Source organism: Eurosta solidaginis, chromosome 5, assembly GCF_040869045.1.
Source record: "Eurosta solidaginis isolate ZX-2024a chromosome 5, ASM4086904v1, whole genome shotgun sequence".
NCBI classification, from domain to species: Eukaryota; Metazoa; Arthropoda; class Insecta; order Diptera; family Tephritidae; genus Eurosta; species Eurosta solidaginis.
This window is the reverse complement of record NC_090323.1, coordinates 29062501-29090327: the sequence shown is the minus strand read 5'-3', so window position 1 is coordinate 29090327 and position 27827 is coordinate 29062501. Positions and strand designations below refer to the sequence as shown.

At 37.1% G+C, this 27827-nt stretch overlaps 1 protein-coding gene across 5 annotated transcripts in view; it reads left to right on the top strand.

Annotated features, from left to right (window-relative positions):
- Nucleotides 1-27827, top strand: part of fz (frizzled) — a 737734-nt gene that overhangs the window by 677248 nt on the left and 32659 nt on the right. For 2 of the 5 annotated variants that reach the window (XR_010953993.1, XR_010953995.1), the window contains exon 7: nt 7487-7539. The exons of the other annotated variants lie outside the window; for them this stretch is intronic. The gene's annotated coding sequence lies outside the window, so the exon portion shown is untranslated. The remainder of the gene's footprint in view (nt 1-7486; nt 7540-27827) is intronic. 5 annotated transcript variants of the gene reach the window in all.

Genomic DNA, 27827 nt, shown 5'->3' with positions numbered 1-27827 from the left:
TAATAAACCATTTCATGTTGATGAAAGGTATAAAAATTGTCAAAAATCAACGCAGATTTTGAGAGATCTATAACTCATATTTGTTAGACTAAAACCAAGCAGAATTCAGTACCAGGTGTTGTTATGCCAACAGCTGATTGCTTCTTCTTGTTAATTTTCCATACATCGCCTTTTACTACAACATGTCAGTTAATCGAAATCAATGGAAATTTTCTTTTGCCTTGACGTTCTTCTGTACAGCGAATTCGTTGAATTCGCTTTGTCACCACCTTGTATGGATTCGCCTTGACTAAAACTAATTGGGTTACAAGACTGCGTACTCAAAAAAAATTCTGGGACCGTATCGTCACTTACGATCACGGGTGGAAAACTATTATTGTACCCAGGCGATAAATATGAGACTGTCCAACTATATAGAAAAGGAAAATAATTAAAAAAGATTTTTAAGTTAACCGGTTTTATTGAAAACAATACTTACATGAAGTAATAATAATACTAAAAGCTAGAAAATAATTAGGTAGGTCCTAGGTACTAGTCATCACACTCCTCATCAAGCTAAGGCATGCACGTGGAACGTCCGCTCGCTGAATGGGATTGGTGCAGATGCCCGGCTGGTTAATGTCCTCGTCAAAGCAAAATTTGACATTACCGCCATTCAAGAAATGCGTTGGACGAAGCAAGGAAGAAAGAAGATTAAAAATTGTGACATCTGTTGGAGTGACCATACAAATAAACGCAGTTTCGGCGTCGGATTTGTGGTGGGAGAGAGACTTTGTCGCCAAGTATTGGCGTTCACGCCTGTGGACGAACGTCTCGCCACTATCCGAATAAAAGCAACATTTTTTACTATATCATTCATCTGCGCCCATGCGCCGGCAGAGGAGAAAGACGATGAGGTGAAAGGCGCTTTTTATGAACAATTAGAACGCATATGCGAGCGCTGCCCCCGCCATGATATAAAAGTCGTGCTTGGCGACTTTAACATCAGGGTGGGCAAAGAAGGTGTTTTGGCCCTACAGTCGGAAAGTTCAGCCTACACAATGAAACTTCTCCTAATGGACTGACTTTGCTGGTACTCGAAACATGGTCATACCCAGCACGAGGTTCATGCATAAAAAGATACATCAAGCTACATGGATTTCCCCTGATCGAAATACTCGCAATCAGATCGATCACGTTGTGATATACGGATGGCATGCCTCTAGTGTTTTAGATGTGCGCACGATCCGAAGAGCTAACATCGACTCGAACCATTATCTAGTCCCAGCCAAAATCCGCACCCACATCAGCGCGGCTAAAACCAAGGAACAACACACAACGAAAGCTAGACGTTGAAAGGCTGCAATCACAACAGACTGCCAATGATTTCGCAACTCGACTGTCACACCTGCTCTCTGAGAGCACAACTCAGCCTGAAGTAATACAGGAGCAGTGGGAGCATATCTCCAAAGCACTTCGTACTACCGCCGAGGAAAAAATTGGTTACCGGCGGCCAGGGAAAAACAACTGGTACGATGAAGAATGCCGCGTTGCAACCGAAAGAAAAGATGCTGCCTACAGGGCTACGTTAAAAGCGAGCGCAACACGAGAAGTGTGTGAACGCTACCGAGAGTTAAAAAGGGAAGCGAGACGCCTTTTCAGGTAGAAAAAAGCAGAGGCAGAAAGGCGTGAGTGCGAGGAGCTTGAGCTACTAGCCACCAGGAATAACGCCCGAAAATTTTACCAAAAAATTCGGTGACAGACGAAAGGTTTTAAGACCGGGGCAAACTCCGGTAAGAACGAAAACAGCGACCTTGTAACTGATGTCCAGAGAGTACTTAGATTATGGAGGGAACACTTCTCTGCTCTCCCAAATGGAGACAACGATTTACCGCACAGAGATAATGAACCAGATCCCGCAATCGATGATGATGGAATAAAAGCCCCCCCCCCCTGGTTATTGGTTATGACGAAGTCAGAATAGCAATAACCAGATTAAAAAACAACAGGGCCGCGGGCGCTGATGGATTGCCTGCGGAACTATTCAAATACGGCGGCGAGGAGTTGGTAAGGCGCATGCATCAGCTTCTTCGCACAATATGGGCGGACGAGTGCATGCCCGACGATTGGAATCTAAGTGTTCTTTGCCCAGTCCACAAGAAGAGGATACTGCAAACTGCACCAACTATCGCGGAATCAGCCTTCTTAATATCGCACATAAGGTCCTGTCAAGTGTGTTGCGCGAAAGATTGAAGCCCACCGTGAATCAACTGATTGGACCTTATCAATGCGGCTTCAGACCTGGTAAATCTACCATCGACCAGATTTTCACAATGCACAAATATTGTAGAAAACCCGTGAAAAGCGAATCGACACACATCACCTCTTCGTCGACTTTAAGGCCGCCTTCGACAGCACGAAAAGAAGCTGCCTATATGCCTCTATGTCTGAATTTGGTTTCCCCGCAAAACTTATACGGCTGTGCAAACTGACGTTGAGCAACACCAGCAGCTTAGTCAGAATTGGGAAGTACCTCTCCGAGCCGTTCGAAACTAAACGAGGTTTCAGACAGGGTGACCACCTATCGTGCGATTTCTTTAATTTGATGCTGGAGAAAATTATACTAGCTGCAGAACTTAACCGCACTGGAACAATATTCTATAAAAGCGTGCAATTACTGGCGTATGCTGATGACATTGCTATCATCGGCCTAAACAACCGCGCCGTTAGTTCTATTTACTCCAACTGGAAAAAGAAGCGATAAAGATGGGTTTGATGGCGAATGAGGACAAAACGAAGTGCCTTCTGTCATAGAGCAAAGAGTCAGCGCATATGCGCCTTGGCAACTACGCTACTGTTGGCAGCCATAATTTCGAAATAGTAAATGACTTCGTTTATTTGGGAACCAGCATCAACACAAGCAACAACATCAGCTCTGAAATCCAGCGAAGAATCAATACTGCCAATAAAAACTACTTTGGACTAGGTAGGCAATTGAAAAGTAAAGTCCTCCCTCGGCAAACGAAAATCATACTCTACAAGTCACTTATTGTACCCGTCCTGCTATATGGGGCAGAAGCAAGGACCATGACAACAGCAGATGAAGCGGCTCTGGGAGTGTTCGAGAGAAAAGTTCTTCGAAAGATTTATGGACCTCTACGCGTTGGCGATGGCGAGTACCGAAGAAGATTTAACGATGAGCTGTACGAGTTATACGCAGACATCAACATAGTCCAGCGAATTAAAACGCAGCGGCTGCACTGGCTAGGCCATGTTATGCGAATGAAAGAAGACGCTCCGGCCAAGAAAGTGTTTCTATCGGAACCCGCCTATGGAAGCAGAGGTAGAGGGCGGCCCGCACTCCGTAGGAAGGACCAGGTGGAAAACGATTTAAACTCCCTTGATGTGACCAATTGGCACCGGTTTGCAGAGAGAAGGAGCGATTTGCGCGCCTTGTTGGACGGCCATAACCGTTTAAACGGTTAAGCGCCAATTAAGTAAGTAAGTAAGTGCATTTTGTTGTACACTAAAAAGATTACGGTGACACAATCATGGGGCTGTGTTATGAACATCGCCTGACTTCCCAAAAACATTGCCCTTCCATGGATGAATACGAATTACTCTCGGAACGTTCCGTCGTGATACGTCGGGACTGTACCGGTCCGAGGTTTGGAAACAAATTTGCAATAAAGACCACACCCAATGGACACTTCTGGTAGCAATGACATGCTCGGATGACTGCTTCAGCGAGAGTGGAGCTCGCAGTACAACCTTACTATATTAGCAAGCCATTATACTTCGACATCTTGACGCCTTCAGCCAATGGTAAATCCGAGTCATACCACCCGACCGAAACGACTGAACCGATTCTCATGAAATTTTGTGAACATATTGGGTAGGTCTGAGGATCTGCCAACGTCTACCTTAGAATGTGTTTATACAATATGGATATCAAATGAAAGCTGTTGATGAGTGATTTAGTAGAGGATAATTTTCATACCCCTGGGTGACTAGGGTCTGGAGATATGGGCCAAGCGTGGGCCTGTGAGCGCCTAGACAAGGTTTTTAAATTGTGGGTATCAAATTGAAGCTGGTGATGTGTGCTTTAGTACAGAGTAAGTTTTACACCGCTGGGTGACTACGGTCTCGAGATATAGGCCAAAACATTAACCCGCATTCATTGTGATATTCGATTTAGTCGCATAAACCTGGCAAAACTGATAAATATGCATGCTAAGCCGAAATAAAGACAAGAATTAATAATACCCACATACCTATTTACATACGTCCTATTCGATTTGCCTGAAATATCGTATATAAATTTGCCTATATTAGTATTTACTATGCTTTTTTCCGGGAAGTATACCAGAGACGGACTGGGACTGGGATTAGGACTAGGTCTGGGACAGGACTGAGACTCGGAATGGGACTGGAACAAAATACATACCACCCTCTATGACTGGCAATAAGAGATGAAGAAGAAGGAGAAAAACTTGGGAGAAGAGAAAAGAGAGAAAGAGACCGAGAAAGAGATAGTGATGAAGCGAAAAAGACGGAGGGAGGAGTGAATAAAAAGATTAGGAAAAAGTGTAGAGGGGTAGGGCAGAGTTAGACGGAAAAAGCTTATTAAAATGTATGTAGATAGGCCAAATTTAGGGCAGAACAACGTCTGCCGGGTTTGCTAGTGTTCATATAAAAAAAGTAGAGTTTGATTAATGATGACATGTAGAACAAAGTATATTATGCGGCATACTCGAAGATTGCCACGCAAAGCTCTGTCGCCCAGCTACTTATAACTTATTTCTCGTATCTCGTCAAATAGAATTTCGACCATTACTACACATTTCAAACTTTTAAGGCTTTTGAATAGTAAATCTGAGGACTGTGGCTAGATTCAATTAATGGGAGTTTTGAAATGTACATATTTTCCTAACACAAATTATATGGAACAAATGTACATTTCAAAACTCGCACTTACTGAATCTAGGCCATAAATAAAAAAATTGAAGCATGAGGGTGAACTGGAAGAGTAAAGAATTAAATTAAAAAAAGAAACTGGAGCACCCAGCTATTGGAAAAAAATTTTTCTTTTAAGTTTTAGACTGATTTTATAATAAAATTGATACAACCAAGCTCTGGAGAAATTTAGTTTAAAAATAAGATTATTATGTAAAACAGAACTAGTTTGGCTTGCGGCACGGGGTTTACTCCAAGGTTTTTCGTTAAAACAATTATTTATATAAGGCTTTTTGTTGGAATGACAGTGTGTGTGACTTTGTACTTCACTACAACCTGAAATTAAAGTTTTTACAAAGAAATCGACACATTCGAGAATTGCCGAATTGTGTGTAAACCAATTAAAACTTCAAAAATTTCGTCCATTTCCTTGAGATTTGGTCCTTTTTTTGATGAATTTTGGTCCCAAATTAAAACATGATGTGGCAACCGTGCTTGCATAATACCATTACAAAATTCATACATGGTTTTTCGTTCCAAACAACGTTCAAAACAAATATTATAAAACAGAGCAATTATTATATAACAGAGCATTAAAAGATACAGTAACTACATAATGAGCTTTCTTAAAGAACATTAAAAAACTTGCAGTTAGTTTGCGTAATCAATTTAAATCATCGTCCAGCTGTTATTTGCCACAAATGCAGATACATTGGTTTGCCCTTGCCATTACCTCCTCGTTTACAGCACAAACGAATGGCACAAAACTTACGACGACATCTACTTTTAATCGTGTTTGTTTATACCTTTCATGAACATGAAATGGTATATTAGCTTTGGCCGATGTTTGTAACAGTGAGAAATATAGAAGATAGACTCACCATTAAGTATACCGAATTGATCAGGACGACGAACTGAGTTGATATAACCATGTCCGTCTGTCCGTCCGTCTGTCTGTTTGAACGCAAACTAGTCCCTCAAATTTTGAGATATCTCAATGAAATTTGGCACAAGGATGTATTTTTGTATTATATTAGACATTTGTCGTATCCGGTAGGATCGGATCACTATAACATATATCTCCCATACAACCGATCGTTCAGATAAGACGATTTTGGTCATTCCTGCCGCAATTTAGAAAGTATATATAAACGTGAAACTCGGTGATATATATTCTAATATATCATAGAAGATATCCTGAAAAAATCACTTCGGTCGGAGCTATATATAGTTATATCCCATACAACCGATCATTCAGATAGAAAGATTTTTGGCCATTTCTCCCTTAATTTAGAAAGTATAAACGTGAAACTCGATTTCGATCGGAGATATATATTCTATATATCCCATACAACCGATCGTTCAGATAGAAAGATTTTTAGCCATTTCTCCCTTAATTTCCAATATAAAAACGTTAAACTTGGTGATATTTATTCTAATATATCATAGAAGATTTCCTGAAAAAATCACTTTGATCGGAGCTATATGTACATAGTATATACTTATCCCATGCAACCGATCGTTCAGATAGAAAGATTTTTGGCCATTTCTCCCTTAGTTTCCAATATAAAAACGTTAAACTTGGTGATATTTATTCTAATATATCATAGAAGATTTCCTGTAAAAATCATTTCGATCGGAGCTATATATAATATATATCCCATGCACCCGATCGTTCAGATAAGGGGCTTTTTGCCATTTTTTATTTTATATTTATCTTAAAAATCGTTTAGGTATGTACATTTGTTCACTATATATTTCTTATATTATGCATCCGATTATTTGGAGATTACGAACGGGATAAGATTATTGTTCAGCCCCATTCATGAAAGGTATGAAGTCTTCGGCACAGCCGAAGACAGTCCCGTACTTACTTGTTTTATTTTATTTTATTTTTTGATAAACTCAGCAGTAAATAAAAAAAATTACTCTGTAGCTCAATTGAAAAGTTGAAAGTTGTCCAAAAACTTCAAACTCAAGCGAACTCTTCATAATGCAATTTGCTTAATGATCTGCAGCTAAAGTTGTAACAAAAATATGTTATTGAATGATTATACTCACCAGCGAACACGAAATTAGCAGTTTTATCAAATATTATGAATTAAATTTTTTTCGATAATTCAAGGGTTTTCAAAAAAAATTATGAAAATTTCGAACTTTTTTTTTACACCTAAGGTGGTAGCGCGTTCCGTGCTCCGTGCACCGAGCTCCTGTGTCCAAGTCCTAGACAAAGCAATATTAAGAATAAAGAAGCCAGTTTTTAGAATTAGAAGAAAGTTTTTCTAAGCGGGGTCGCATCTCGGCAATGATTAGGACATGAAAAGCTTTTCAGTGAAAATTCATCTGCCTTGCAGATGACGTTCGGAGCCGACATAGAACATGTACGGGACGTTAATTTGTAGAAAAAATTAAAAGGAGCATGACTCAAATTGAAGTAAAGTTAGGCCTAAATCTCCTCGGAGGAAAGTTTCGTCAAGTATTTATTCATACTTATTATTTTATGAGATAGCTATGTACATGTCTTTAATATATTTTATCTTTTGTCTTTCAGGTAATAAAAACATTTAAATTTGACACTGTAAACATTATACTACTACTGCAGGGGTGAGTAATTTCGAAGATCATTGTTTAAGTTGTTTTAAGACTACACAAATTCATAACTTGAAGCCATAAAAATAATAAGGCTTGAGCCATAAGAAAATTAACATAATTTTTAATGAATAAGCCATTAGAAGTATGATTGCCGATAGATGGTCGTTTCGACTGCCGTTTGCAGAGTTGTGTCGGTTTATATTCTTGAAACGTTTTATTTACAACACTACTATGGTAGTAGGACTGCGCAATTAATTTACTCGCGAAATTCACTTATGGCGCGTTAAAATTAGTTTAGTATTATATCTACCAAGAATCGAATCCTGAAGCCTAAAATATAGAGCTCTACTGATTTATAAAAATAAACTACAAAATAAGTGAGATGAAAATTCAATGGGCCGTATGCATAAAAAGCCAGCATTTGCTAAGACTCAGGCTCTACCGCGAAAAGCAAATGCATGTTGTTGTTGTAGAGATAAGGGCACTCCCCGAAGGCCTTGGTGAGTGTTATCGATGTTGGTGGTCCTTTGCCGGATGCAGATCCGGTACGTTCGGGTAACAAGCACCATAAAGGTACTAGCCCCACCATCTCGGGAACGATTTGGTATGACCACATGAAACCTTCTAGGCCATACCGCCCTCCACCCCCATCAGAAGTTCGAGGTCGCCTCGGCTGTTAATGAAACAGAATTCGCCACGGGTAGGTAAGGTTGACAATTGGGTTGGAGAAGCTATATATTGCGCTGGCAACTTTTTGAGAGGGTTGCGCTACACAACCCCTTGAATCAGCTTAGTATTTTAGTCGCCTCTTACGACAGGCATACCTGCCGCGGATATATTCTAAGCCCCATAACCCGCCGGGGGATCAAATGCCTGTATGCAAAGCGTTTCCATCTCAGCAAAAAAATATCTGCTTTATCTATCCTAAATAAATAATAGAAAGAAATAAAGCTTGCGGTGAATAAATTGCCTGCATTACAAAAAGAAGTCTATATTGACAGATAGTTTGAACGGGCCAATAATGTGAGGACCTCACGTAGACCGAATGAGTCCATAGTGTTGACCAATACAAGTTTGAGACTGAGAAAGGCTTTGGAGCCAGCTGTGCAATCTAAACTCTTGCCAGCCTAAAAATTCAGCGCAGAATCACTCTTTCTATTATTTTTTGCTTTTACATTAAAAGGTGGTTAGGTAGGTAGGTATAATGGCTGTAACACACTCGCCCTAGAATAGCCGTGTTGATGCTATAAAACTCGTCTGAGCCTATTGAGTGGTACATCTGATTTGCACTACAATCTGCCCGAGTTTTTTATAAGTTCAAGAATATTTAGAATCGCTATTGCCTCAAGAAAACAGGCCTTCCGAAAGATCCTCAAAGTGTTGTAGTTAAAGACGGACATTGACACAGAAAATGCTCGACAGTCTGTATTGCAGTTAAGACTATATATTTTCTGCAACGGTCATTATACGGAATACCCAATGACCGCTGCAGAACGCTATGAGGTAATGGGTGTCAGCCATAGATCCTCCCAGTAGTCACTTTGTCCTCCTTTAATTGTATTCCGGGAATGTAGCCCTTGAAATTGCACAATCCGTGCTGCGCTTCCACTGTTGCACAGCTTTGTTCACGTAAAAACTTGAGGTGTCCCTCGACGCTGGTTTTTCCCTCCCTTCCTTATGCTGAGCCCCTACGTGCCATCTCCATTTTTGAGCCATCAGTGTAGATTATGCCGGCAAAAGCAAATAAATTATACTGCTTTGCCCACTATGAGTATCCTTCCAGCACTCAGACTCTCTGAGTATCAGTGCGGTTTGTGCCGACGTACATAAGCTATGTGTGTTTGATTTAAGAATGGTTTAGATTCACAATTTAAGTGTTTTTGAAGTTAACTTCTTTGATGGCGATTGCAAAGGTTTTTGGAGAGTTGAAATTTAAAGCATATTAGATATAAAGACCGCAAAGGGATTAGCACTTAACGGGAGTATTAGTGCAAGTGGGAATGGGAGTGGGACTGGGGATGGCGTTGTTGGGGGGAGCAGAAGTGGATGCTAGAGTAGGTGTGAGCCTGGGAGTTGGAGTAGGATTGGAAGTTGAAATTGGAGTAGGAGTAAGTACTGCAGTCAGAGCAAGAGTTTGAGTGGGACTGATAGTTGGCATGGAAGTGGGATTAGGAGTTGGATTGATAGTAAGATTTGGAATGGGATTGGGAGTTGAGGTGATAGCGGTAATGGGAATGGAAGTATAAGAAGGAATGGGAGTGGGAGTAAGAGTGGTAGTGTGAGTGAGTGAAAGGGTTTGGCGTGGAGGGGTAAAATAGAATGTCGGAATGAAAAGGAGAAATTGAAAATAAAGTAGGAAAAAAACGGGCAACGCCTGCTGGGTACTCAAGATTATTTAGATATAAATTTGCCCGCAGAGGATGGGGAGAGTCCTTTCTGCGTTTCGAGTGGAACTGATATCCCTTGGTGTTCCGAGCTGGCGCTATTTACCGCTAAGGATAAGTGGTTGGCCATCTCCAGTTTACGGCCTCGCAGGCTCTAAAGATTAGAACTTTACCTTCTCCATACTAAAGGCTAGAATATTCTCTATATTTGCACGCTGCCGTTATGTATCGAACTATGCCAATAACATGCAAACATAGTAAATTAGGCATTAAATATGCAACACCAGAAACAACAAATATTATCCAAATACAGGAAGACGCTATTCGTTAGCCACAACATCCGTTTTGCAACCGAATACACAAATAAGCGGTGGTAAGCGCATTAATGCAAAATAAACACGGTAAGCTTCGTTGAGCTCTAACAACAACAAAAAGGCAAAATATAATCTTATTGGGTTTATGTCCTCAATTGCAATTCGGCGACTGTTTTATCGACAAACCACAACAACAAAAACAAGTTTTACATATAAATGATAACATAGTGCAACAAAAGTCATACAGCACGAGCAGCAGAGTTGAGAGCTGACCAAAAAATACTGCAATAGTAAAGAAAGGTGCGCGGGTGTGTCAGGTTGTTCAGTGAGCTGCTTGCCGTTGCGGCTATTGGTGCGAACAATCGGCTTATGAGCTTTTGAGTTGCATTTGATGCATTTGTTGTGCGAAAATTATTAGCACGCCTTACCAAACTCTCTGAGTTTTTGGGTGTTGTATGTGTGTTGCCACCTTACTACCTTTTGTCTGTTTTTGTTGTTGTTTTTTAATGCTTTCATGTTGGTTATTATTGTGACAACAACAACAATTGTCGTTATTCATGGTTTTACTGTTTCAGCTTGCTGTTTAATTTTTGTTGTTGCAGCATTGTTATTGTCATTTATTTTGGCAATTCAGCTGTTGTCATTTGCTACTGTTATTTAAGATGTAGATATGTTTGTAGGCTTGTTGTCGTTTGTTTGCATGTTATACAGCGATTGCGTTTGGTATCGTCAATAGCTGGTTTTTTGTCTCAAAATTGTTTGTGCAACTTTTGCATGTTTATGTGTTGTTAAGCGGTTTTGGTTTTCTTTTTCGGTGTTTTACAGATCTTTTTCTGTTGTTTTTGTATCTTTATTGTAGACGAATTTTGTTGTTGTCATTTGTAAAGTTTTTTTTTTTTTTGTTTTGGTTTTCATTGCTGATTGCATTCCTCATATCGCTTTGTTTGCATTTGGCATTTATGGAGAAAACATAGAGAAATTATGATGATATGTGGCAGCAACGGCAACAACAATCGCTAAATTGCAATCGACTTCCTGTTGCCACATTTGGCGCATTTTTACTATGCAGCTGCATGATAAGCTACTTAAATTTAAAAGCTTTCGAGTCATTCCAAGGAAAAGCATTCGCGCAAAGTAAATTTTTTTTTTCTTCGATAACCCACTTGTAATCTACAACACTCACATATGCTTTATATTGTAGCGAATTTTGGGGGATTCCAATTATTTTGCTCCTTCTTTTAACGTTCGACTCGCTGAACTGTCGAATAATTAACTACAATATTATTGAAAAATGGTCTTTATTTAGACTACTTTGGAATTAGTCCTCCACAATAATACATACTTCACCAGTAGCGTGTTTAAATCAAACTGATTATTGATTCCTCAGCTTGCGCTACTTGTATGCTCTCGGTTACCTCGTTCGCCCATTCCTCCTAAGGTATAGTCGTCTCACGAACATGTGTTCTTGAACAGTTGTATCTCATACTTGGTTATTTAGCTATATGCGTGTGTATGTTTGAGTAACAACTTCTGCTCTTAGCTGCCGGCTACATATACATATGTATGTGAAATAATCTCTCTGCTTCAAGCTGCGGGTTATGTGTACGGGATATTCTTCGTTGCCTTGTACATATGTAAGTGTGGCTGATTGCTGTTTTTATACTCAGCTGATCAGAGCTCACAGAGTATATTAATTTTGTTCGCATAACGGTAATCCGTAACGGCATTAACTAATCGAGATAGATATAGACTTCTATTAAAAATGATCTGGCCGAAAAAAAAAATTAATTTAGCCATGTCCGTCTCTCCGTCCATAAACACGATAACTTGAGTAAATTTTGAGGTATTAATGAAATTTGGTATGTAAGTTTCTGGGCACTCATCTCAGATCGCTATTTAAAATGAATGAAATCGGACTGTAACCACGCCCACATTTTCGATATCGAAAATTTCGAAAAACCGAAAAAGTGCGATAATTCATTACAAAAGACGGATAAAGGGATGAAACTTGGTAGGTGCATTGTCCTTATGACGCAGAATAGAAAATTAGTAAAATTTTGAACAATGGGCATGGCACCGCCCACTTTTAAAAGAAGGTAATTTAAAAGCTTTACAAGCTGTAATTTGACAGTCGTTGAAGACATCATGATGAAATTTGGCAGGAATGTTACTCCTATTACCATATGTGTGCTAAATAAAAAATCGGGTGACGAACACGCCCACTTAAAAAACAAAACTTTAAAAGTCAAATTTTAACAAAAAATTTAATATTGTAACAAATTTTCTGCAATTCCTCTTATTTGCAACCTTCTACTAACGTTCGTATCGTTGAACTGTTGAATAAATAACTCAAATATTTAATAATGCAAAATGGCCTTTATTAAAATACTTCACAATAACACTGATACTTCACAACCAATAGCTTGCTTAAATTAAACTGATTGTAGCGCCTCTGCTGTTGCTGCCTTTTATACTCTGTGATTTCCTCGTTGCATCTTCTAGGCGCTTCCAGAATTTACTTAGTTACTGCTATAAAATTATAACTACATATGCACGTGTATAGCTTCTCATATGCGCGTGTATTTGTGAGCGACACTTCCACAATTATAATTGCATACTTTTGGGAGCATCTCAGATAAGATATCTGCATATGCTTGTGCATTTCTTCTCCGCTGCGTGTACGTACATATGTGTAGACATAATGATTGATCTATTGATGTGCATACAAGTCACTGCTTAGCATCGCCTTAGAGATGATAGTATCCCTTAGTGTTGCTAATAGTCGTCAGATTGTCTTTACAGTATATAAGTAAATTATGTCAACATTCTTTATGTCAACATTCAACTCCAGTAATGATATGGTGCAACAAAATACAAAAATAAAAGAAAATTTCAAAATGGGCGTGGCTCCGTCCTCTTTCATTTAATTTGTCTAGAATACTTTTAATGCCATAAGTCGAAAAAAAATTGACCAATCCTTGTGAAATTTGGTAAGGGCAAAGCTTCTATGCCGATAACTGTTTTCTGTGAAAATGGGCGAAATCGGTTGAAGCCACGCCCAGTTTTTATACATAGTCGACCGTCTGTCCTTCCTCTTTGCCGTTGACACGATAACTTGAGCAATAAGCGCAATATGTTTACTAAAATTTGTTCACTTACTTATCTGAACTCACTTTATCTTGGTATTAAAAATCGGCGAAATCCGACTATGACCACGCCCACTTTTTCAATATCGCAAATGAAAAAAATGCCATAATTCTATACCAAATACGAAAAAAACGGATGACACATGGTGATTGGATTGGTTTTTTGACGCAAAATATAACTTTGGAAAAATTTTGTAAAATGGATGTGACGCCCACCATACTTATTAAGTAGAAGAAAATGAAAAAAGTTCTGCAGGGCGAAATCAAAAGCCCTTGGGATCATGGCTGGGATACTTTTCGTGGTATTACATATATAAATAAATTAGCGGCACCCGACAGATGATGTTCTGGGTCACCCTGGTCCACATTTTGGTAGATATCTGGAAAACGCCTTCACATATACAACTTAGGGCCACTCCCTTTTAAAACCCTCACTAATACCTTTAATTTTATACCCATATCGGTCAAACACATTATAGAGTCACCCCTGGTCCACCTTTATGGCGATATCTCGAAAAGGCGTCCACCTATAGAACTAAGGCCCACTCCTATAGAACTATGGCCCACTGCCTTCTAAAATACTCTTTAATACCTTCCATTTGATACCCGTGTCATACAAACACATTCCGGGGCTACCCTACGTTCTTTTTCCTACATGGTGATTTTCCCTTATTTTGTCTCCAAAGCTATCAGCTGAGTATGTAATGTTCGGTTACACCCGAACTTAACCTTCCTTACTTGTTGCTGTTGTGATTTTTTACTAACAGCATAGTGATGCTAATATTCACCACAATATGAATTAAGCAATGATACACAACACACGCAATAAACCAGTTCATTAGCCGAATAAATGAAGAGCAACAGCACTGAATCTTCGTTCGCTTATAGCAATGCTGTACAGTACAATTGTAGAATTTAATTCTCCAACATTTAAGAAATATTTTAGCTAACTTTTGGAGTAAATAGCAATCTTTTACTACTAATACTATCTACTAAAAAAGAGTTCTTTCTTAAGTATATAAACGAAAAGCTAGTATCATCGTTTCATTTAGAGAAAAGTTATCAGATAGTTGTCAGCCCGTCATATACGGACTGCAGATTTTGAAAATTTCGCCAAACCACCCCATTTCTATATACCCCCATTCTTATACATGATGTTCTCAATCTTTTTGTATTCTTAAACTTTTTTTTATTGTTGGTATTGTTCTATCTGCGTACGTTGATGAAGGGCGCGATGAAATCTTTAGTTTATCTGTTGTAGCTACAAAGATTACATATGTGAATTGATAGGCTTTGCTATCGTTAAGCCGGAAATGACCCCACACCGTAGGGCAGTGCGAATATCTAGTAAAAAAGTTAAATTTTGTTGTTGTTACTCAACGGAAGAAAATATTGGTAAATGTCTTATTGCCAGCGACTCTCTATTGTTATTGTACCTATCTGATCAGACCATAGTTTTCTTCGTTTGTCGTCGTAGTCTGTGAGAACACTTTGACACTTTAATAGCACCAAAGCACAAGTCAAATGAATGCACTCAAGAAATATGCGTATATATGTCATAGCTAAATACGGCATACAAAAAAACGTGTGGATGGGTGCGTATGAGCAAACAAATGTGATCATTTATACGGTTCATGGTTTTAATCAAATTTTCCCAGAGTTAATTTAAGATAATTTTAACCAAAAAAATTGGAACGTTATATTTTCATTCATGAAGGTCTGGGGATAGCCTTCATCCAGGAACGCTGGAACAGTACTGATGGTAAGTTAATCTATATCAACAGCTCTCGCACCCGAGCGGCGAGCTTATTTTAAGAAATAAACTAAATTTTTTCCGCTTTTACAGTTCATGACGGCTTATTGAGTGTGGATAAGAACTCTAACCCCAAAAGAGTGAAGAAGTAGCAGGCCTAGCCTCCGCAAACTTCCCGTGTGAGGAGTAAATGGCCCCGAATTTAATAAAAGGGCCTCATCGAATGCAAATTCATCATAAACTGTGGGGGAGCATGAACATAAAAACTAGGGGTGAGTACTTTTATGTGTTTATTAGTAATAATAACATAAACTTTATTAACCGGGACAATGACCCCCTGTTTGTAAATCCTATTAGAGGAGAACTTCTATTCTGAGCAGCCATAAAATTGTCACCATTGTCACTAACTGGCATGTCTCAGGGAAGGAGTCAATGTCGGACCCTAAAAACACATTTAAGTCGGCATTGGTCACTCTCCCGAGCACAGGCTAGATTTTAAAATTCCTAGAAAAACAAACTTGAAACCCTTGCGCTTTACCATTGAAGAAGCAATAAATAGCTCACATAGACCCATAATAACGGTGCAGAAGCTTGAGAAGGCGGCTAAACAGAACTGTTTTCAATGAGAGTTGTCTCCCAAGGATAGATACGTATATAACGTGATATACCTTGGTTAAATAAAATATTGGGACAGCTAAAATGCCAAGCCTGGAAGCTCTTTAACTGTTACTGCTGAGTGGGATCCGTACGGACTTGCTCTAACATCATACAGAAAAGAACTTAGAAGATCTGCGAGGGCTACCTGGAGAGAAGATCGCAAAATGATTATTGACCTTCCAACAGCGGTCACAGGAATGTAATTGGTACTCTGAAAAGGACAGAAGGGAGCTATGCTAAGCAGCCTAAAGAGACATGTAAACTCTTACTTTAAACCCACTTTCCAGACTGTATAGCAGGCTATCTACACTCACATAAAATGAGAGGCTTGTTGACCACTATTGGTAGAGAAAAAAAGCCTAGGAACAAAGCTCACCACTGTCAAGCGAGTGCAATGAGCTTTATCTCCTTTCAGCCGATTCAAGTCACTAGGACGTAATAGGGTCTATGCCTGTCTGTTATAGGAGGGAATAAAACATATAGCGCCATCTTTATCTAACCTAAGGTATCTCTACTGCTCGGCTACATTCCAAGCAGGTGGACAGAGGTTAAGGTAATATTCATACTAAAGCCATGGAAACCCGAGCAACTGCTTTTTTCGTAGCGACCAATTAGCCACAGTTCTTTTCCCCTAAAGGGAATAGAGAAAATTTTGGAAAATAGCATTAGCTATGTCAACCTAAACAATCTCCCTTGGTCTAGGAATCAATTTTCCTATCAGCTAGGAAAATCCACAGAGAGCTTATCATAGCCTCACGGAAAAAATTGAAGAGGCTTTGAAGTCTGAAGTCTGTGCTTTTATTGATATATCAGAGATTTTCGATAGCATGACACATCAACCTATCGAATAAGCTGTGATTGGCAAGAATATAATCCCAATGATCATACATACATATTCTAAGACTTCTAAAATACTTTAAATACACATTACAATTTACATATTTTCATTTCATTTTTGTTTGTACGCATGCGCAACAACTGCTTTTAGCAGCCGACATTGCTTATGATCGATGGTCTAATGATTGTTATAGTCTCCAGCTAAGAGAAGCTTTTGTGCCTCCGTCGCCTTATTCAGTTAACACCAGTAGCTTTTTTAGTTTTTGTATGCCACATCTGGGGTTTTGTTATGTGCGAAATAGCCAAATGTTGCTTATGTGGGACATACACTAGCGTACAAGAAAATAGTAGTGGTTATTTTTATCAAAATTTCGTTAGATAAATTTTTATTTTTTTATTTTCGATAATCTAATATAAAACTTCCATGAATTTTATCACTGAAACTATGCAAAATAGGCTCAAAACGTTTTCGGAAAAGTTCGAAACTCCGAAAAAATTTAAAACATTTTATTCAGAGCTTAGAGAAAACAGGTCCATGAATTTTGTAACTGAAATATGCAAACCAATCTCAAAAAAAAAATATAAAAAAAATTTCGAAAAATCCATAAAGCTTTTCGAAAATTTCGAACTTTTTATTATAATTTTCTGATTTTTTGTGTATTCAGTCTTATAGATTAAAATTGTTGTCTCACAGGGCTCTTAAACTTCGTATTGATTTAAAAAAATTTTTTTTGTAATGTGTGTTAAATTCTCTTCGTATTATTCATATTAAATCAATAGAATTTCGAGAGACCTATAACTTATTATTTTTCGGACCAAAATTGCTGCTGCTACAAAGCTGCATACTCAAAAAAATTCAGAAAACTAAAATAAGTTCGAAATTTACGACAAAAATTTATCCGAATTTTTGAATTTTTTTTTTAATTTAATTTTGAGATTGATTTGGATATTTTCAGTTATAAAATTCATGGTCTTGTTTTCTCTAAGTTTTCTCTAAGTTTTCTCTCGTAAACTTTTTTCGGATTTTCGAACTTTTCCGAAAACGTTTTTGAGTTTATCTTGCAAAGTTTCAGTGATAAAATTCATGGATTTTTTTATCTTAAGTCTTAATAAAAAGTTAAAAATTTTCGTAAAATATTTTCTAAGTTTTTCAACTTTCGATCTTCTCCGAAAACTGCTATTTTCATGTACGCCACTGTGTCTACATACATGAAATGCGTCGGGTGGTCTTTTAATTTAAAATGTACAAATTTATTTCATTTACGCTAAGCAACGTGGCGACATATGAGCAGCAAGCAAAGTGGTACAGACTTTTAGTTGTTGTTTTCTTTTTTTTGATTTTACGAATTTTTCACTTTTTCAACTTGTTGCTGAATACTGAGCTTGAAACATACTCGCTTCGCATATTTATGGCAACATTATAATTGTATTTAACTTTTTGTCTAAAACACACCATAATGATGCCTACATATTTGAACTTAGACAAATGTGCATTTAACATTTGTCCCTTCGGGCAAACGCTGTACAACCAATCATTGCAGGCGTTAAGCGACAAGCCAACATTTTAATATGTTAAGTTGTGTTTGAAAAGTGGCACACAGTGATTTGCTGTTCAAACAAAATAACGGATTGCATTTGAAATGACAACCACGTTCGTTGACTTTTTGAGGAAATATTTGCGAAAGCTTTATACTTTTTTGATCACGGCCTGCAGCTATGGATTACCTTAAGGCAAGGGCAGTTTACAAATGTATACATGTGAGTTCGATTGACAGAGATATGACCAGCGGTGGGCACCACTACATTTACACGGTTACCAAATTGATAATATGTTAGTATACACGAACGCGTAGCGTGTACGAAACCAAAACCTATTATTTATTAAGTTTGATTTCAATGCTTGAACGGTGAGCACGTGTCACACGCACTCTTTGGTACTCTGTTTTAAGCGCGCGTGCGACACTTCCTTACTGTACGACCATCGAAATCAAACTAAAATAGCTGTCGTTGATTTTGGAGAAGTAGCCATTGTGCTCTCGCTTATCGTATACATATAAGGTCGCTTAGCAGATGCTAAGCTCACGCCCACCCCGGCGTATGACCCTAAAGGACTAGGTTAGGTTAGGTTGAACTGGCCGGTGCATGAGGACCTCGCATAGACTGAATGAGTCCGTAGTGTTGCCAGAAGTTTGTTTTAACGACCAAACTGAAAAATACTATCAAAAACCAGGACCTATGTTATAAAATAACTACGTCCTCTTAGAAAATACTAGTAGCTTCCTAGGACTTAAGCCACTTGCTGCTTCTAGATCTGACAGCTGTATCACTCCTAAAGCTGGAGTCTTAGCTTGGCAAGCGCAGGGCACGAGCACAGAATATTGTAAAACGTTAAAATAAATAATAGAGGAACGCCGATGTGTAGCGTTAAATAGTGATTCTTGTTTATTAAAGAAATCCATTTCTATTTATACAAAAGTTCTTAACCTACACATACATACTTACATTAATGCTTACATAAAAGTACATGATTTCATAATGAATAATTGTTTGTCAGCATTTTATTGTATTGACCTACATATTGTCAATACGATCCGCGCATAAGCTGGTTGGTATGACGAATCAATATATTGGGCGGTTTGGAAAATGCGAATGAACTCATAGTGCTTACCTGGGTCAGTTAAATATGAACGTTGGTGTGTATGTATATTTTTAACGTTAATTAATTCGAAGTGAGGTGAATTCCACGCAACACTACTATTTCGCGCTTAATTATAGACAGTCACTCTAATGTCACTGTTATAAGTGTGCCGTGTTGTGTTCTTTTACGTTTAATGGTCAGCTTGGTGTTACCAAATTTTACATTCTTTTCTTTTTTGTCTTTCACATTCAATTGTAATTTATGTCATAGTGGTAACTTGATACTATAAGTAATGAGTTGTTTGTTTATGTGTTTTCTTTTTGCTTCTATTCGTTTGCATTTACTTTACATATGTACCCGTTATGCTGACTCTGGTTTTTTTTTTCAAAATATGCTGACTCTGGGTTTTTTTCTATTCTTGCATTTGTACATATCAGTTTTTTTTTTCAAGTGTACATATTGAGTGGACCCTTCGTTAGTGTTGTTTTTTTTTTTTTTTTTTTGTTTATTGATAATTGTAAGTATCGTGGAATGCTTATGTTGAGACTTTTTTGTTTTTGATTATTTGAGTTACTAGCAGGTGTCTTATATTGTTTTTAGCCTATTCTTATGGACTGTTATTTCTTTATTTGTAGATAGGTTAAAGTAAAAATATTTTCCTATTACTACTTTCTAAAATATTTTTCCTATTATGTAAAATTAGGACCTCTTTAGTTGTGAGGTTTTCTTAAATGAGACCCGGGCTAATGAATTTATAATTATTTCTTTAATGTGGTATTTCTAATAACTAAAGATGAATGATTCTTATATTAACTATTTTTATTAAACAACGCTTTTGGTTGTTTATTGAGTTCTACTAAACTAAGAACATATAAGGTAGGAAATCTGCGATTAATTATACGAAAAATTTAGTAGCTGTAGTTGGTGGAAGAGCAAGGTAATGTATAATAGTAGTAGTTCAGTTAATGGTTAAAAGAATGGTGCAAAAATTGTCGTATCTTTATATATTCATTTTATATTTGTCATATTTTTCCTATTTTCCAGCAATATCTTTTTGACCTTATGTGTGTCATGCGATTTCTGCGGCGGCCACCAGGACAGAATTGTCATGATTTTATGAAGAATTATTCAATTTTTTCCGGGATTCGTCACATGCAAAACCTCTTGGGTTTGTGCAATTATTTGATCTTAGAGAAAGTGGGTACCCACTTTTATTATTTTAAATTTGCCTACTGCAGTAAATATTCAATTATTTATCACCAATTTGTCCCTCAGGACAACTGTCTTTTTTATCCTTTACAACTCCTAGATTGCTGGCACAGCCTGATAAGTAATTGTCCTAAGTAAATTTTATCATTAACAATCAAGTTGCTTGTTTTTCTTACGCTACCATTTTCTATGAAATGGAGCGCGACATGTCTCATTGTTGCAAATTTATATAGCGCTTTATTTATATTTATAGGTTCTCTTCGTGACGTTTCTTCATTCTTGCTGTATATTATGGGCTGGGTGTTTTTTTGTCGTTCTTAGTTTTTTTTTCGTATGTTTTGCATATTTCCACTTATAAAGCTTTTTAGTCAACCAATGCTGATGAAGAATTATTGTTTTGTCAGGGCTGTGGTCTAAATTTTCTACTTTGACGGCCTTGATAACTTCCATAGGAACTACTATTGTGAAGCTTCCTGATTATCTTTGTCTTCAATGATATCAGGAGCTTTCAAAGAAATTATGCAAATTCTTGATTTGCTGTTAAACTTTGGCAGGGTTAATGAGTCTGCCTTTACTGTTGATTGCGACATTTTGAGAGTTATTATTTGAAGGTGTATTTCTAATTGTCTATTGCTGTTCCGCAGTTTGGGTAAACAGAATTTAGATACGGTCCTGTACGCTTTTCAACTGCCCATATTTGTGCTTCATATAATTATTGTGATGATCAATAGCATGAATGCGCAAATTACGACTGCTAACCAAACGTCTGGAATGTTTGGAACATTTTTTGTATCTATCTCGGCTGCTGGTTCGTATTTAACCATTTTATTCTCTAGTACTTCAGAATTTTCTTTACCTAATTCGTAGCCGGCTATCGCTATCCGGATGTCGTGCGCAATCTTTGTCCACCAAGCCATGTTGAATTTTTCCTATAATTATTTTGCCTGCTTCTGTGTGAAATGAACTAAATTTAATTTTTTATAAAATTTTTGGATTTTATTCTTTATACTGTGCATTCCATTTTATTTTATTATCTTTTTTTTCTTATTTAGTTAGCATTGTTATTATTTAGAAAAAATCTTTATTCTTAAAGAAAAAGTTTGTTTAATTTAACATTTCTAATTCAGATATTTAAAATTTTCTTACAAAATTTTCAAAATATTTAAAAAATTTTAATTGCTATGCTATTTTTTTTCTTTTTATTTTTTCTATGCCATATTATGCTGGATGCTATATTAGGCTGTATTTGTGCCATCTCTCAAGGGAATGTTTAGATTTCTTTTTGACAAATTATTTGAAAATTTTATTCTTCTAACTAAGCATTGTAATTTACTGGTTTAATTTTTTAATTGATTTTTAATATTTAATCAAGACAAAATTTTAGTAAAAGAGAATCAATTTAAAATTTCAATTAAACTAGTCCTAATGTAAAAAAAATTCCTAAACAAAAACAAAAGTTTTTGCTAATGGTTTAGCGTCCATGCGGTCGCTCAATTTATTCTAAAAATATACTTATAAAACTTGCTGCCAGTCAGAATGTTGTCGGTCACCAATGTTCATATTTTACGCTGCCAATCTTAGTGCTGATCTATTGTCATCAATATTGTAGATATTCCACCCTTTTTATGCATACAGTAGGAAAAAGGAGTTTGTTAGTTACAATTATGCCGTCCGTCGGGCTGAAATTCGCTGTGATTATTCCACTTTGTTTATGCTTTGCTGCATCTCCTTAGTGTCCTTTGCTGCTATACGCCTTTTTAGCCTTCCATTTTGTGAGTTGCATTTTTGCCAGTAAAAAATTCTAGTCTCTTTCGTCCTCAGAGTTGATGCATTTTAATTTAAGATGTATGAAAGTTTTGTTTTTGACCGATTTAAAAAAAAATGTTTAGGAAAATTACTTAGATCCTTTTTAGGATTTATTATTTATTTCTGGTTTTTATATTGGTTTTCCTTTGGAATTGTCTTTTTTAGTAGTTTCGCTTATTAGCAAATTTTTCCACTAGAAAATGACCAAACTGGCAGGATCGCCATGTAAAACGTTAAAATAAATAATACAGGAACGCCGATGTGTAGCGTTAAATAGTGATTCTTGTTTATTAAAGAAATCCATTTCTATTTATACAAAAGTTCTTAACCTATACATACATACTTACATTAATGATTACATACTAAAAAGAACATGATTTCATAATGAATAATTGTTTATCAGCATTTTATTTTATTGACCTACATATTGCCAATATGATCCGCGCACAAGCTGGTTGGTATGACGAATCAATATATTGGGCGGTTTGGCAAATGCGAATGAACTCATAGTGGTTATCTGGGTCAGTTAAATATGAACATTGGTGTGTATGTATATTTGTAACGTTAAGCGCATTCGAAGTGATGTGAATTCCACGCAACACTACAACGTGCTCGATCGTTTCCTCCTACAACCTGCTATCACTGACCAAGCCTAATTTAAAGGCATGTGACGCCAGAAGGCAGTGTCCAGTCAGAATACCCGTCATGAATGTACAGTCCTCTGTTTTAATGATAGAAGCAACTTTGTTAGTCGAAGGTTGTAAGACCTACACATACCTGCACCCTTTTTAGCTAGTTCATCCCCTTTTTCATTCCCATCTATTTCCATATGCCCTGGGATCCAATATAGATATATGCTTCTCCCTGTCCCAATTCTCTCCAGAGATTGCTTACACTCGCATATGCCCGCGATAGGCATGTCTGTCGTTAGTGGCAACTAACATTCACAGCCCGAAGGTTCAAGGGGTGAAAAATTATTCTATCAGTAGGTGCTAGTACCAAAGAATATCATAATGAGACCCAGGAGCGGACTGCCCATATCCGCACTACTCCCCCAAATCTTCGGGAACTGTAGGAAAACATAGACAGAGATACAATACGATTGTCATCGCTACAGATTCCACAACGCCCGTGCGCGAGCGTGCAAATACCTGGCTAGTTAGTATCCCAATTGATAGCAAAGGATGACTGCACCACCATATAGAAATTTCTGTGAACGGAAAAAGCAGTACTATAGTTAGGCCTTGCCACATCTATCACGTGACCAGTAAAAGGAAAGAGGACGACATTATTGGTTTTGTGGTTTGGCAGAGACTTCGCTGCCAGCTATTATCGTTGACGCCTATAAACGATCATTTCGTCGTTATCTGCATCCAGACAATTTGTCATCTGCGCCTATGCGCTCTAAGGTGAGGCGAGCACTTGTATAAGCGACATTTGATCGCTGCTCCCGTCGCACGGTGAGGTATTTGATCAATTTAGCTGGCCAAAAGTCGATTTTTCAAAATATTCCATTTTTTTAAATACTCTCACTGGCGTTCCTAAATGTCCACTGAATAGTATACATACCCCAAAACCCATCTGCAGCGTCAACGGAGCTAACCGCGCACATCTAAAGTTACAGAAAAATTGTTTGCAGTTCGATGTATTTTTGGATTAAAAAGCAATATACAGTTTTAACCTAAATACCTGAACACTTGTTTATCCTTAATCAAATATAGTTAAATTTTCTTTTAGGACTGGTAAATGTGTTTTTAATTCATATGTTAGATTTTTTATACCGCATGTTTTAACTGAGTTATTCCACTTTTAATGCTACTACTTTTCAATATTAAATTTTTTAAAACCTTTGCAAACAAAAAGATATATCTTTTTTTCATGACATATCATATCAGTAATTTTTTGTGCAATACATTAGCTTATGTTTGTTTCAAAGTTTAATACCAAAAACCGCTGCGCATACCGCAATTTTTTTAGTGGTGATCAATTTTGTAAGAGACTGATACCCCTATTGGCAAAAGGTGTCAACCTTGTGAAAACATCCTCAGTAGCAAAACCTGGATGAAAAGTCTTAAAATGTAATACTATATCGATGTACCAAATTTGATACAAATCGGTTGAGCCATTTTCGAGATGGTAGTGGATATACAAAGAAATATAAAAAAGGAGGTGAGGCAACCCTAAGTGGCAACCCTCAAAGTGTCAATAGAAATGCGGAGTAAAATACCTTTCGTTTGATACCCATATTGACATACATATCTCATGTAATGCCGAAAAATTACCCTGCGTCCCTCCGAAACCGGGGGCTCGATCCAAGTAATTCTGCGCGGAACACCGTTAATTTACTGTCAAAAATTTCCATTCATAACAATGAAGTGAGACAACCACTTTTTTAGCAGAAATAAATGCTGTTTTAGTTTTGGGCAGCTAGATTGATCGAATACCCCACCGTGCGTCGTTACATTAGAATCACCATTTTATGCCAGAGATGATGAGAGTAGATGAATTGGTAGAAGTTGATCGTCTTCGTCTTGCCCCAAAAATAATGTTCACTATGGAACCAGAGTGCAAAAAAGAGAAATACCAAGCTATTTGCTGCTACCAAAGAAAACAAAATGAATTGATAGCGGTGTGACCTACGGCATTAAGGTGCGCATTCTAAAAGTACTCAACGAAGACTCGGTCCATTACTTTCTGGATGCCAACGTAGGCACACGACTATGTGCAGCTGAAACAGTAACAAACTTGTTCGCCCAGTACCTTAAAAGACATATAATATGAGAAAGAGAATCATTCCTTTGACGATTACAAAGCGGTTTTTTATAGCACAAAAAGAACCTGTCTGTACGTAACTCCTCTGATTAAGAGTTCCTTCAAAGCTTTTACGTTGAGTAATCCCATCACCATCTCCGAGCAATTCGAAGCCAATTGAGGCTTCGAAGAAAACGTCTCCCTATTGTGCGATTTTTTTCAAAACTTTGCTGGGGGATGATAATGTAATGTAATGTAATGTAATGTATTTATTTATTACGGCTTTCCTAAGCCTAACTTAAATCTATTTTACATGTTTATAATTGTCTTCTGGACTATGCAATCTAGAATAGTTACATCTATGTCCTACCTTGGAGTACTATGGATGGGAGACTTCCAGATCATGCGAACAAAGCGTTGTGCTTGTGTAGTATGTAGGCATTTTACGCATGTTAGTAAAGCGCGAAGGCAACATCTGCACGGCGATGCACTGAGTTAATCGAGTGATGCGCTTCAGTATGTGCTTCGGCAACCTTTTTTGTATGCGTACAAGAGCTTGGAAGTCTTGGCGCTACATAGCAATATAGAGTATAGTTTCGCTGCACTTCTATCGATGCTATGGAAGTCCGCCTGTCCAGCACTAAATTGGTAGTGTTCTGCAATAATTGTACAATTTTTGTTTAAATTTATTGGAATGACATGATTTAATATCATTCGGTAGTTCATTATAGGATTTAAGACCTTTATAATACAGATTACATTTGTCTGCTTCAGTTTTATAAGCCGGCAGATTAAAATCATTTTTATTACGAGTATTTACAGAGTGTATATCTTTTACATATTTTATATTCGTCCTCAAATACGCAGGCAAAGTTCCTTCTATTATGTTTTTAATAAATTTTATGGTATAATAAAAAAGTTGCTGTCTAATGCTAAGCCAATTAAGAGAGCATAGCATGTCTCTGATAGGTGTGTCATACCGTTTTTTGAGAATGAATCTCATAGCGCGGTTCTGTTGCTTTTGTAGCTTGTATATCTGACTATCTCGCAAGATGAAAAATATAGTTGGGCAATAAATAAAATGAGGTTCGATTATAGATCTGTAGACGATGATTTTATACCTTCTATTTAAATATTTGCAGGTTCGTTGTGTAAAATATAACTTTTTCGCTATTTTTCCTACCGTATAATCCACGTGCTCGTTGAAATTCAGCTTATCATCTATTTTTATTCCCAAGTATTTTAAGGTGCTGACTTTTTCAATTAGTTCGTTATTTATATTTAAGTTTTGTAGCTCACTGTTTTGAAAATTGCGTCTAGATATAACCATAAATTTCGTTTTATTGACATTCACTTTTAGTCTGTTTACGCATAACCAACCATATACGCTGTTAAGATCTTCTTGCAGCTTAGCATATATTTCAGTAATATTGTTCCCACTTATCATCAGCAATGTATCATCAGCAAACAATTTTATTTCACAGTGCTTAATGGAGCTAGTTATATCATTAATATATATATTGAACAGTATGGGTGCCAGCACAGACCCTTGAGGTAGACCAACAGGTACCTCCCTTTTATCCGATACGGACGTTCCAATCACTGTTCTTTGGTATCTGTTAATTAGGAAGTCTTGAAACCATTTTAGTTCTATACCAGAAACGCCAATGCAAGAAAGCTTTTTCAGCATTAAGTTTTGGTCGATCGTCTCGAATGCACGTTTTAAATCCAAAAACACAGCTAATATGTGTTTTTTCCTGCTTAAGTCTTCTTTCCAGTTAGCTACAACCAAATTCAAAGCACTTTCACATGAATGTTTCTTTCGAAAACCAGATTGTTGAGGTATAATAATTACATTATCTTCTAAATATTTTACCAGCTGATTTTTTACCACTGTTTCCAAAATTTTTTCATCACATTGTAACGTGTTAATAGGTCTTATCTCCTCAGCTTTGATGGTATTTTTAACTTTTTCTAATGGCACAACTATAGAAGATTTCCATAAACTAGGAACGAGACCTTTATCTAAGCTCTCATTAACAAGTTGAGAATAGAAGAAACCTGTATACGTTATGGAGTATTTAACGACTCCTTCCGACACAAGTTTCTTCCCTCCAATTTTATTTTTAAACTTACTTACTATATCAACTATCTCTGAAGTGGATACTTTCTGAAACTTAAAAACATTAGGGCCATTTTGCTCATCTATAGTACCTTCATTACTAAAAGAAGTAGGAATATTCATGCTAATCTCCAATATACTATCAATGAAATAGTCATTCAAAGACTGCGCTATTTCATTTTCCTCTGTGTAGAGTTGGTCGTTTATTTTAATTTTTTTAATACCATTATTTTCTTTAGCCATGCTTATGGAATTTTTCAAGTTTTTCCACATGACCTTACTATCACCAGCACTATGGTTGATTTTGTTTTCCATGTACTTGGCTTTTTTTATCTTAATTAGCCGTTTATATTGGCTTTTCGCACTATAATATTCACTCCATTCTCCAGTGGATAGGCTGATCTTGTAAAGATTTAGCTTACGTTTATTTAAGTTAGCCAGCTCAAAATCATACCACTTGTTCATAAGTTTGACACTGACTTCTTTAGAGTATGTCAGGGTGGTCACTGCGCTTGATAGCGTATTATATAGGAATGTTGCCTTATTTTCGATGCTCAGATTTTCAAAGTCAGTGTAGTTAAGCTGGCGTAATTCATCAACAAGGCTGTCGCTTGTATAATTTTCCCAGGAAATTATTGCTCTCTTCGTTCTCATCTGAAATAACTTATGTAATTTGATTTTGA